We start from the raw sequence: 14,517 nt of genomic DNA, 5'->3' as shown, positions 1-14,517 counted from the left end.
TTTCCATCAACTTATATCTAAGGATAATATTTCTTAAAAGCCATATTTATTCAATTACATTTGGTGTTACATGTATCTAATGGTATGTCTTTACAATCTGTGGCCCACTATGACACAAAAATCATTTAGCTCAAATAATCTAAATTTATTAGTTAGATTTCAGCAGAATCAAACAGAATTCCTGCTGCCCAACACAATTCAGACTGGGAAGCTGTCACAGATGTTGTTTCTTTATCTAGACTGTTCCAATAACATGGCAACTCACTAAAACAGGAATTGTATTTTTTGCTAATGTCTGGAGGATTTTGATGTCCTATGATTTAGATCAACACAAATAAGCATAGTAACGAGTTGTACATTCTTGGAAGTTTCAATATTAGCAGCTGGGCTTCAGTATGAGGATTTCTAAACATAGCAAAAGTATCCTAAAGCTAGTGGAAGGGGAGAGTTGTGGGTAAGAACCAGAAGCTAAAATGATTGCCATTCAGGACTATTTTGTTGTAGACACATGACAAAAGCAGATGGACATAAGGGGAGGGAGGGGAAAAGAGAGGAGGGAGCAAGAGAGGGATAGGAATGATGGTGGAATGAGTTAGACATCATTACCCTAAGTACATGTATAAGACATGAATGGTGTGAAAATACTTTGTGTATAACCAGTGTCTTGAAAAATTGTGTTCTACATGCGTAATATAAAATGAATTGCATTCTGCCATCCTGTATAACAAATCAGAATAAATTTTTAAAAATTTAAAAAAGAGCAGATGGACAAGTACTTAGCAACAGCAGTTCTCTCCAACTGTTGACCATTAAGCCTCCTTATATTAGGCCAATGCAGTCACACTACTCATGATTCTCAATAGTCTGTAGTTTAAAAACTAAATCCGTAGTGCTTCCCTAGCATACACAAGGCCCTAGTTTCAAGCCATAACACCATAAAGCAAAACTGAAATCAAACTTCACTAACAGAGCAGCTTTGCCTAGGGTTCTTAACTTTTTTCTTTTTTAAGTTGTCAATGGACCTTTATTTTACATATTTATATGAGGTGCTAAGAATCAAACCCAGTGCCTCACACATGCTAGGCAAAGTGCTCTACCACTGAGCTCTACCCTGACCCACCAACTCATGCTTATCACATAGTTAATCCCAGCTCCTGACCACTGACAGGAGCACCGACATGGATCTCTTTAGCCGTCTGCCAAAGCTATCAATCCTGATTTTCAGAATGCTTTTAAAGACAATATAGGCATATATATATATATATACATATGATTCCAAAGAAAACCAATTATACACAAATAATTACTAAACTTTTCAAGTTGTGATATAGTACATATTAAAACATTAAAGTGTACTATAAGCCACCTATAATCCCAGCTGCCCAGATCCACCCACACCAACCTACCCAGGATCCCTGCTCTCAGTGGTGCTGGTTCACTCCTCCACAAGCAGGGCAGACACCACCAGAGTCTAGCCTTTGGTGCAGGACTTCCCCTTCCAACCAGCAGACTACCACAGGAGGTCAAGCCCAGCGGCTCAGAGCCACCCATTCCAACTTAAGCAGGACCCAGATCCAGGATGTAGTAGCATTTATTGAGGACACCAGCAGGGCCTGGAAGCCCAACATCAAGGTGAGGTGAAGACATTCTGCACAGGTACCACAAAAATATAGAAAAGAAACTAACATCTCGGATCCACACTGCAAGAAAGGCAGACACACAGACAACATAAAAAAACAAGGGAGGAAAGTGCCCCCAAACAAACCAGGACACGATAATATCAGAACCCATAATATCAGTGAAGTTGATGAAATGTCAGAGAAGCAGTTCAGAGATTCATAATTAAAATAATTTTGGGCTGGGGATGTGGCTCAAGCAGTAGCGCGCTCGCCTGGCATGCGTGTGGCCCGGGTTTGATCCTCAGCACCACATACAAACAAAGATGTTGTGTCTGCCGAAAACTAAAAAATAAATATTAAGATATTTCTCTCTCTCTCTCTCTCTCTCTAAAAAATAAATAAATAAAATAATCTTTGAATTAAAGAATGACCTAAATGAGCAAATACAAGCAAAAATTGATCCTTCCAACAATGAAATAAGAGCAAATACAAGTAGCAAAATATTACTCCGAGAGAGAGAGACACTCTGGGGGAAAAAAAAAACAGAAATCCTTCAAATGAAGGATACAATAAATCAAAAAACTCAATAGAAAGCATAACCAACAGACTAAATCACTTGGAAGAAATATCAGATAATGAAGACAAAGTATACAATCTGGAAAATAAAATTGATCACACAGTGAAGAAAGAAACCATGAATAGAATATCTAAGAATTATGGGACAGCATCAAAAGACCAAATCTAAGAGTCATTGGGATAAAGGAAGGCACAGAGTTTCAAGCCAAAGGAATGTACAATCTCTACAATGAGATAATATCAGAAAATTTCCCAATCATAAAGAACAAATTGGAAAACCAAATACAAGAGGTTACAGGATACCAAATGTACAAAATTACAACAGTTCTACACCAAGGCATACTATAATAAAAATGCCTAGCATACAGAATAAAGATAGAATCTTAAAAGCTGCAAGAGAGGGGAGTCAGACCACATATAGGGGGAGACCACCCATATCAGCAGATTTTTCAACCCAGACCCTCAAATCCAGGACCAAGCTCTGAAAGAAAATGGATGCCAACCAAGAATCTTATATCCAGGCAAACCTAACCTTTAGATTTGATGATAAAATAAAAACCTTCCGTGATACACAAAACTTAAAAGAATTTACAACTAGAAAACCTGCACTACAGAACATCCTCAGCAAAATATTCCAAGAAAAGGAAATTAAAAACAATGATGAAAATTAGCAGAGGGAAGGATTACAGTAAAGGAAAATCTAATCAGGGGAGAAACCACAAGTCACATTAAATACCAAAAATAAACAAAAATGGCTGGGAATACAAATCATGTCTCAGTAATAACCCTGAGTGTTACTGGCCTAAACTCAACAATCAAAAGACATAGACTGGCAGACTGGATTAAAAAAAAAAAAAAAAAGACTAAACAATATACTCTTTTGTGTCCAAGAGCCTTGTCTCAGAAGACTGAAGGTGAAGGGTTGGGAAAATCATACCACTCACATGGACTCCAGACACAAAAAGGGGTTTCCATCCTTATATCAAATAAAGTAGACTTCAAGATAAAGTCAATCAAAAGGAATAAAGAAGGACACTACATACTGTTAAAGAAAACCATACACCAACAAGACTTAACAATTATAAATATATATGCCTCAAACAATGGAGACTCTACATTCATCAAACAAACTCTTCTCAAGTTCAAGAGTCAAATAGACCACAATGATAATTTTGGGTGACTTTAACATACCCCTGTCATCACTAGATAGATCTTTCAAACAAAAGCTGAACAAAGAAACTACAGAACTAAATAATACAATCAATAATTTAGACTTAACTCACATATATAGAATATTCCAACCTTCAATGAAAGAATATACTTTCTTCTCAGCAGCAGATGGATTCCTTCTCTAAAATAGACCATATACTATGCCATAAAGCAATTCTTAGCAAATATAAAAAAATAGAGAAATTAGAAATCAATGATAAAATAAGAAATAAAATCCACTCCAACACTTGGAGACTAAATAATATGCTACTGAATGAACAATGGGTTACAGAAGACATCAAGTAGGAGATTAAACAAATTTTAGAGGTTAATGAGAACACAAATACAACATATCAAAATCTCTGTGACACTAAGAAACCAGTTCTAATGGGAAAGTTCATTGCATAGAGTTCATTAAAAGAAGAAAAAGTCAACAGATAAATTACTTACCACTACATCTCAAAGCCCTAGAAAAAGAACAAATCAACACCAAAAGCAGCAGAAGACAGGAAATAATTAAAAGCAGAGATGAAATCAATGAAACTGAAACAAAAAACAATTGAACAAAACAACATGCTAACCAAGAGAGAGAAAACTCAAATCACTTACATGATGAAAAAGGAAATATCACAACAGACACTACAAAAATACAGAGGATAATTAGAAATTATTTTGAAAAGTTGTACTCCCATACAACAGAAAACATCGGAGGCATCTACAAATTTCTAAAGTGATAAAATTTGCCCAAATTGAATCAGGATGATATACACAATTTAAACAGATCAACTTCAAGTGACGAAATAGCAGACGCCATCAACAGTCTACCAACAAAGAAAAGCCCAGAACCGGATGGATTCAAAACTGAGTTCTACAAGACCTTTAAAGAAGAACTAATACCAATACTCTTCAATTTATTTCAAGAAATAGAAAAAGAAGCAGCACTTCCAAACTCATTCTATGAGGCCAATATCACTCTGATTGCAAAACCAGGCAAAGACACATCAAAGAAAGAAAACTACAGACTAATATCTCTAATGAACATAAATGCAAAAATTCTCAATAAAATTCTGGCAATTCTAATACAAAAACCTATCAAAAAGATCGTGTGTCATAATCAAGTAGGATTCACCCAGGGATACGAGGTTGGTTCAGCATACGGAAATCAATAAATGTAATTCATCTCATCAATACACTTAAAGATAAGAAACATATGACCATCTCAATAGATGCAGAAAAATCATTTGACAAAATACAGCACCCCTTTATGTTTAAAACACTAGAAAAACGAGGGATAACAGGAACATAGTTCAATATCATAAAGGTTATCTATGCTAAGCTTCAGGCCAACATCATTTTGAATGGAGAAAAATTGAAGGCATTCTCTCTAAAAACTGGAACAAGACAGGGATGCCCTCTTTCACCACTTCTATTTAACATAGTTCTTGAAACACTGGCCAGAGCAATTAGACAGATGAAAGAAATTACAGGAATACACATAGGAAAAAAAGAACTCAAATTTGCACTATTTGCTGATGATTTGATTCTATACCTGGGAGACTCTAAAAGTTCTACCAGAAAACTTCTAGAACTGATAAATGAATTCAGAAAAGTAGCAGGATATAAAATCAACATCCATAAATCAAAAGCATTTCTGTATATCAGTGAAAAATCCTCAGAAAGGGAAATGAGAAAAACTACCCCATTTTCAATAGCCTCAGAATAAAATACTGAAGTTGATTTCCAAGTATTTTATAATGAAATAAATATAATGAAAATTACAAAACCCTAAAGAACGAAATCAAATAAGACCCTAGAAAATTGAAAGATCAGGCTGGGGATGTGGCTCAAGCAGTAGCGCGCTTGCCTGGCATGCGTGCGGCCCGGGTTCGATCCTCAACACCACATACAAACAAAGATGTTGTGTCTGCCTAAAATTAAATAAATAAATAAATATTTAAAAAAAAAAAAGAAAAAGAAAATTGAAAGATCTATCATCTTGCTCTTGGATAGACAGAATTAATATTATCAAAATGACCATACTTCCAAAAGCACTATACAGATTTAATGCAATTCTGATCAAAATTCCAATGACATTCCTCATAAAAATAGAAAAAGCAACCATGAAATTCATCTGGAAAACTAAGAGGCCCAGAATAGCTAAAGCAATCCTTAGCAGGAAGAATGAAGCAGGTGGCATCACTATACCAGACCTTAAACTATACTACAGAGCAATAGTAACAAAAACAGCATAGTGTTGGCACTTAAAACAGACTGGTAGACCAATGGTAAAGAATAGAGGACACAGAGACTAACCCACAAAACTACAATTATCTTATGCTACACAAAAGTGCCAAGAAGATGCATCAGAGAAAAGATAGCCTCTTCAACAAATGGTGCTGGAAATCCATGTGCAACAAAATGAAATTAAACCCCTATCTCTCACCATGCACAAAACTCAACTCAAAATGTATCAAGGACTTAGGAATACAACCAGAACCCTGCATCTAATAGAAAAAAAAAAAAAGTAGGCCCTAATCTCCATCATGTGGGATTAGGCCCCAACTTCCTTAATAAGACTCCTGTGGTGCAAGAATTAAAACCAAGAATCAATAAATGGGATGGACTCAAACAAAAGTTTCTTCTCAGCAAAAGAAACAATCTGTGAGGTGAATAGAGAGCCTACATCTTGGGAGCAAATCTTTACCCCTCACACATCAAATAGAGCACTAATCTCTAGGGTATATAAAGAATTCAAAAAAACTAAATACCAAAATAATAATAATAATAATAATAACCCAATCAATAAATGGGCCAAGGACCTGAAGATTCACTTCTCAGAAGATGATATACAATCAATCAACAAATATATGAAAAAATGTTCATCATCTCTAGCAATTAGAGAAATGCAAATCAAAACTACTCTAAGATTTCATCTCACTCCAGTCAGAATGGCAGCTATTATTAAGACAAATAACAATAAGTATTGGCAAGGATGTGGGGAAAAGGCACACTCATATATTGCTAGTGGGACTGCAAATTGGTGCAGCCAATATGGAAAGCAGTATGGAGATTTCTTGGGAAACTGGGAATGAAACCAACATTTGACCTAGCTATCCCTCTCCTTTGGTCTATACCCAAAGGCCTTAAAAACAGCATACTAAAGAGGCAGAGCCACATCAATATTTATAGCAGCACAATTCACAATAGCTAAACTGTGGAACCAACCTAGATGCCCTTCAGTAGATGAATGAATAAAAAAATGTGGCATATATCACAATGGAATATTACTCAGCAATAAGAGAATAAAATCATGGCATTTGCAGGTAAATGGATAGAGTTAGAGAAGATAATGCTAAGTGAAGTTAGCCAATCCCCAAAAACCAAATTTCGAATGTTTTCTTTGATATAAGGAGGCTGATTCATAGTGGAATAGGGAGAGGGAGCATGGGAGGAATAGAAGAACTCTTGCCGCAGTCTGGCTGGGCACAATTTCAGGAGCCACTTGTCAAAAGAAATGAACTTTACTTTTAGAACCACACACGGCACCACACAGCTCCTCAGGAAAAACCCTCAGAGCCCAACTGCCACCACCGGCTTCCCACAAGCCTCTCCCTCCCACACTCCTCCTGCTCTTGAGGCCAATTGGCTGGTTCACATGGGCAGAGCCAAAAAAATTCCCCCAATGAGCAGCTCCGTAATCTGAAAGGGTGGGGAAACAGCCCAATGAGCATCACCACAGAGGAGCCAATCAGCTAGAAGTGCTGGGGCCGCTGTGAGCCAATCATCAGTTGGCAGCTGGAAGTTTGCTGGCAGCTGGAAGTTTGCTGGGGCCCCTTCGGCTGTGGCTCTCAATATCTCCCCCTCTCTGAATAAACAACAAGCATATGGCTTAGGGACCGTGCCTGCCTTAGGTTGTCCAATAGTACATATAGTCCTTACCCGTAATTGGATGAGCTGACCTCAAGGCGTCAGCCTCCTGTCTTAGGTTGGTACCATTGCAATTGGATCTTACCCATTATTGACTATCCGTTCAGCATTCAGCCACACCTGTGGATAGGTCTTTGTACCAACGGGGTGCGGGGGGGGGTGAGGTTCTTTGCCTCACCTCTGTTGGCCCCCAAATTTTAGCTGAATGACCATGACAAGCAGAAGGGAGGAAGATACACCAAGCCAATTGACGGTCCTTTTGGAAAAATTGTACCACGGATGACACCATCAGCAGAAATACCCCAACACTACCACAAGTCACTGCACCAACAGATAGTTCACAATGCATGCAAGTGAGTTCACAATGCATACAAGTGACACATAGTCTAGGCGAGTTCTGCAAGCAGTTCAGTGATGGCTATTGCAAAAGCTGTAGATTGGTTTTATCTTTGTCTTCACCGGCACTGGGATAAAGACAGGAATTCTGGCAATGATGACTAAAGAAGATATTATGTAACATTCCAGAAGGCACTAAAAGAGAACAATTTTCTTAACAATTTACATTATCTTGAAGAGAATTATTAAATATAATGAAAAGGAAAGGTGAAAGTAAACAAACAGATCTGTTACCCTCCTTTTTTGTTCACATTTTAAAACAATCCTCAACAGCTGTTTACCCAATTTAAATTAAACCATTTAAATCACGTGAATAAAAAAAAATTATTTGGATCAATTTTTTCATGAGCACTCATCATATATGATATATGGATATACGTACATACAAACATACAACATAAAACACAAGTGTGCACACATAATACAATACGTACAACACATAACATAATAGTAAAGGCCTTATAACTTTTTACAGGTGAAATCTCCATTGCAATGTTTAAAAACTCTATAGTCAAAAATAGAACTGATCAGCAAAACATTAACCTAGGTCTGTATGAGCTCAAAAAACAAAATAGAACTTCATGATGTGGGAAAGGGTAATAATAAAATAGATATTGAAAAAAGCATCCTGGTTCTGTTGCAGATGTAAGGATAGCCAAACTGGAGTTTTGGATATCAGCTGTTATGGATTTGAGCCAAATCATCTTCTTTTTGGTCTGTAGAAATCACTTTAGTTAATCTCTCTGGAATCCAAATCGGCTGCTGTTCTCCCTGTGGAAACACACAAACAGACCCCCGACTCCAGACAATTACTGGGTCAGGACCTTTCCATTGTCCTGTTAGAATATCCTTCCAAAGTACCTTAGGCTTATGTACATTTTTTGGACACATATACCTTTCTGCAGCACTAAGCCCTGATGAATCCAAATTTAAAAAGTTTAGAGTAAAAAGTGTTATTTTAAGTTTGTTTTTGGGGAATATATACCCCTTCCCAATTCCCTCTTTTTGCTTTAATAAGTACATTTTAATAGTTTGATGAGCTCTTTCAACTATGCTTTGTCCCTGTGGATTGTATGGGATTCCTGTTATATGAGTAATGCCAAATGATGAGCAAAAGTGTTTAAAAGAGGTAGAAGTATAACCAGGGGCATTATCTGTTTTTGAATGTTTTGGAACGCCCACAGTGGCAAAATTTTGTAAGCAATGAGCTATAATATCGTTAGTATTTTCTCCAGCATGAAGGCAGCCCATCAAAAATCCGGAAGAAGTAGCAACTGTAACATGCAAATATTTTAATTTTCCAAATTCTGGCAAGTGTGTGATGTCCATCTGCCAAATATGGTTAGGTATCAGTCCTCTAGGATTGACTCCAAGATTAACTTGTGGTAAAAAGGTCACACAATTTTGACATTGTTTTATTATTTGTCTGGCTTGTTCCTTAGTTATTTTAAAATGCTTTTGTAAAGTATTAGCATTGACATGGAACTTTTTATGAAAATGTGTAGCTTCTTCTAGTGTAGAGAAAATATGTATGTCATGTGTAGTTTTATCTGCTAAATCATTGCCCAAACTAAGGGCTCCAGGCAATCCTGTATGTGCCCTGATATGTCCTATAAAGAATGGATCTTTTCTGTCCCAGATTAGACTTTGCATAGTGAAAAGCAAAGAGAAAACAGTAGAGGAAGGGGAAATCCTACCAGCATCTTCAAGGGATACTATAGCATTAACTATATACTGACTATCGGAAAATAAATTACTTACAGAATCTTTAAACATCACAAAAGCTTGTAATACTGCATTAAGCTCTACCTTTTGAGCTGATTGTTTGGGTACTAAAAATGTAAAAGTTTGATCAGGTGTAACTATTGCTGCTGTACCATTATTTGACCCATCAGTGAATATATTTGGAGCATTCATAATAGGTGTTTTTCTTGTCATTTTTGGAAAAATTATAGGATGCAATGACCAAAAAGATAATAAAGGATTAGATGGTAAGTGGTTATCAAATGAAACATTAGATTTGCACATGATTATTGCCCAAGTATTTAACTCATTAGCTAACTCATCAATTTGATGCATAGTATATGGAGTAATAATTTTATTGGGAGAAATTCCAAACACTCCCTTTGCTGCTTTTATTCCTTTGAGTATTAATTGTCCTACAGCCTCAGGATACCTAGTAAGAATAGTGTTAGGAGAATAAGATAAATGTATCCATAATAATGGACCTTCTTGCCAAAATACTCCTGGAGGAATATTTTTTGTTGGTAGTACAATAAATAATAAAGGCAAACTTATATCAATTCTATCCAAATGCATAATTTCCATATATGTTTCAATGATTTTTAATGCCTTTCTTGCTTCAGGTGTTAACATTCGGGGTGAATTTGGATCTGATGGACCTTTTAGGATATCAAATAAAGGTCCCAACTCTCCTGTTGGTATACCTAGATAAGGCCTTATTAAATTTACGTCTCCTAATAACTTTTGAAAGTCATTAAGTGATTTGAGTTGATCTACTCGTATTTGAATTTTTGGTGGATGGACCATGGTTGAGGATAATAGAAGTCCTAAATAATTAATTGGAAAATTTAATTGTACTTTATCTATTGCTATCTCTAGATTATAATTTTTTAAATTATAATCAAGTGTGGCATAACATTCTAGCAATGTGTTTTTATCTTTGTGTGCTAATAATACATCATCCACATAGTGAAATATTTGTAGTTCAGGATTTTGATTTCTAAGTGGCTGGATTACTTTGTTAACATAAATTTGACACATAGTTAGGCTGTTAGCCATCCCTTGAGGGAGTACTTTCCATTCATATCTCTGATCAGGACCTTCATGATTCAGTGCAGGGATAGTAAATGCAAAACGTGGACTATCCTCAGGATGAATTGGAATTTAAAAAAAAACCAATCTTTAATATATCTATAACTAAAACATACCAGGTTTATGGCAAAGCAGACAATTGAGGAATCCCTGATTGAGCAAGTCCCATAATAACCATCTCATTATTAATGGCTCTTAAATCTTGCAATAATCTCCATTTACCAGATTTCTTTTTGATGACAAAAATGGGAGTATTATGGGGAGATACAGAAGGTTGTATATGTCCTTCCGCTAATTGTTGTTGGACCAGGTCATGTGCTGCTTGTATCTTTTCTTTAGTCAAGGGCCACCGAGGAACCCACACTGGTCTTTCTGATTTCCAAGTAATTTTTATTGTCTCAGTGGCCCTTTCTGAAAATCCAACCCATGTCTGTCCATTCCTTGATCTATTTGTATTGATGCTGCTATACCTTGTTCTTGTTTTTCTAATCTTTTTCCTTTCCTAAAACCTTGTCTAGTCATAATAGTGGGTGCATTTTGGTTGATGTTATTTGTTAATGTCAAACCTAATTGATCTAGGAAATCTCGTCCCCATAAATTTACGGGAAGATGATCCAATACATATGGCTGTATAGTTCCTTCACATCCTTCAGGATCCTTCCAATCTAATACCATTGCAGTTCTATGGGGATTAGTTGCCACTCCTAGGCCTCGAAGCGTTTGAGTGGCTTGTTGTAATGGCCAATGTTTTGGCCATTCTTGATGAGAGATGATGCTAAGGTCTGCACCTGTATCCAGTAGCCCATTAAATTCATGTCCTTGAATATTTAGTTTTAGCATGGGGCGAGAATCTAAATTTAAAGAAAGCATAGCCCAATCTACACCTGTGGAGCCTAATCCCTTGGAACCTCTTTATACAGTACGACTGGAAAATTTATCATGTAGACTGGGTATTATTAGTAACTGTGCTATTCTATCTCCTGGTGAAATTACTGATATATTTGTGGTTTTGGGCCCCAGAGCATTGGGCCCCCCCTGTCCATTTTTTGGCAATGGAGCCCGATGCCTTTCTCCACGATATCATGGATAAACACCTGGTCCTTGTTCATTTTTTGATAATGGAGTACCCTCTATGGTGGTTTGAGAACGGCATTCATTAGCCCAATGTCTCCCTCTACAGCATCATGGGCAAATACCTGGTATTCTACTCCTTTGATACCTAGTTTTGTTAAACCCTCCTCCTATGGGGCAATTCCTTTTAAAATGTCCTGTTTGTTCACAATTGTAGCATGTTCTTGGCCTGGCATCTAAAGCCTGTTTTACTGCAGCTGCCACGATTTGCCCTTGTTCATTAATGTCTCTACATAATTTAATATATGTGTTTAAATCTTCATGTTTCCATGGTCTAATGACTTCTCTGCATCAACAATTAGCTTGCTCATAAGCCAGTTGTTTTATTAATGGCATTGCTTGTTTCATATTCCCAAAAACTCTGGTAGCTGTTTGAATAAGCCTATCTATAAATTCAGCGTAAGGTTCATTAGCTCCTTGTATTACCTTAGATAATTGACCTTGTAAACCTCCATGTCCTTGTAAAGTCTTCCATGCCCTAACCGTCTCTGCAGCAATTTGTGCATATACACCAGGATCATATGCAATTTGTTGCTGCTGATCCTCATAAGGTCCCTATCCTAACAACGTATCTAGATTTCTCTGAGGATAACCAGCTGCTGCATTTTGCCTAGCTGTCTCCTTGCAAAATTCCTCATTGGCAACCTTCCATAACAGGTATTGTCCTCCATTTAGTACAGCTTTACACATATTAGCCCAATCTGCTGGTGTCATGTTCAAGTTGTTAATGGATTCAACCAAGCTTACAGTGAAGGGTGCTTGAGGACCACAGGTTGTTACAGCCTCTTTTAGCTGCTTCACTTTTTTGAAATTTAAAGCATGGTGAATTCGCTGCCCTCCTGCGTCAAATACAGGGCATGTTAATACTTGAGATCCTGTCTCAGGATCCCAACTATCAACTGCGGGGGTTGGGAGCCTCCCAGTATATGGAGGTGGCGCTGTTGGTTGGACACTTACGCCCTCTGGTGATAGAAAGGTGTTAGTAGCAGTCTCCTGTTGTAACTTTTCCTCTGATGGCTTTTTCTGCTCTAAACTTTCTTTCTCTCTCTGACTAGCTCAAGAGACCTTCTCTTTTACTTGAATCTTTTCCTCTGACTAACTTGAGAGACCTTCTCTTTTACTTGAATCTTTTCCTCTAACTTGAGAGACCTTCTCTTTTACTTGAATCAATATGTCTTCTCCTTCCTCTACCATTGTCTGAACTGAAGGCTTTGGACTAAGTAAACCAGACACCAACGCCCACAATGTTAACTGGCAGAGTTCCTGGGCTTTTCTTTTCTATTCTTTTTAAATCTTCACCATGATGGTTCCATTGTGATATATTTAACAACTGCTCCTTAAAAAGCCATGGACTACATTTTTGTATCAACGTATGCCCTGACTGTTCTTGATTTTACTGAGATGCCTCCTTCCTCTAACAATTTACTTAACAGTCTTTCAGTTTGTTTTTTACTAATTTCTGATCCCATATTTCTACTATAATACAACCCAACAAGATGACGCCAAACAAAGCCGAGACAGAATGAAACAAAAATGGAACAACAAAAAATCATTATAGCCTTTCTATCCTCCTGAAATGTCCATCTGTCCTTTCTCCCTATCTGTTCCTCAGACACAAATAGTTTTTCCTCAGATGTGAGTGGTCTCACTCATCTCCAGGGACAGGCAACTTAAAACAAAAGTGAAGCAAAACAAAAGAAGAATCTTAAAATGGCTACCCATCCTCTCACCCTGCCCTCAGGGGTGAGCAGTTTACCTTATCACTTACCCTCAGTCGTTCCCCGTGTGGCCCATCAAATGCCACAGTCAGGCTGGGCACAATTCAGGAGCCACTTGTCAAAAGAAACGAACTTTATTTTTAGAACCACACACTACACCACACAGCTCCTCAGGAAAAACCCTCAGAGCCCAACTGCCACCACTGGCTTCCCACAAGCCTCTCCCTCCCACACTCCTCCTGCTCTTGAGACCAATTGGCTGGGTTGTGTGGGCAGAGCCAAAAAAAGTCCCCCAATGAGCAGCTCCGTAGTCTGAAAGGGCGGGGAAACAGCCCAATGAGCATCACCGCAGAGGAGCCAATTAGCTAGAAGTTGCTGGGGCCGCTGTGAGCCAATCATCAGCTGGCAGCTGGAAGTTTGCTGGGGCCCCTTCCGCTGTGGCTGTCAACAAACTCTAGATAGAGCAGAGAGGTTGGAGGGGAAGGGAGCGGGCATAGGGTTATAAATGATAGTGGAATGTGATGATCATTATTATCCAAAGTACAGGTATGAAGACACAAATTGGTGTAAATATAATTTGTATACAACCAGAGATATGAAAAATTGTGTTCTGTATGTGTAATAAGAATTGTAATGCATTCTGCTGTCATACATACATAAAAAATAAGCTAAAATTTTTTTTTTTAAATTTTAAGTTGTCAATGGACCTTTATTTTACTTATTTATATGTGGTGCTGAGAAATCAAACCCAGTACCTCACACATGCTAGCAAGCGTTCTACCTCTGAGTTACAACCCCAGTCCCTTGCCATGGATCTCTTTAGCTGTCTGGTGAAGCTATCGATCCTTTTCAGAATGCTTTTAAAGACAATATAGATATAAATATATCATTTATACATATGATTGTGAAGAAAACCAATTATACACAAATAATTACTAAACTAAGTAATTATTCAAATTGTGATATAGTATATATTAAAACATTAAAGTACTATAAGCCACCTGTAATCCCAGCCACTTGGAAGGATGAGGCAGGAAGTTCACAAGTTCAAAGCCAGCCTCAGCAACTTAGCAAAACCCTGTATCTAAATAAAATATGAAAAAGGA

Source organism: Ictidomys tridecemlineatus, chromosome 2, assembly GCF_052094955.1.
Source record: "Ictidomys tridecemlineatus isolate mIctTri1 chromosome 2, mIctTri1.hap1, whole genome shotgun sequence".
NCBI classification, from domain to species: Eukaryota; Metazoa; Chordata; class Mammalia; order Rodentia; family Sciuridae; genus Ictidomys; species Ictidomys tridecemlineatus.
Note: the sequence above shows the minus strand (reverse complement) of the source record.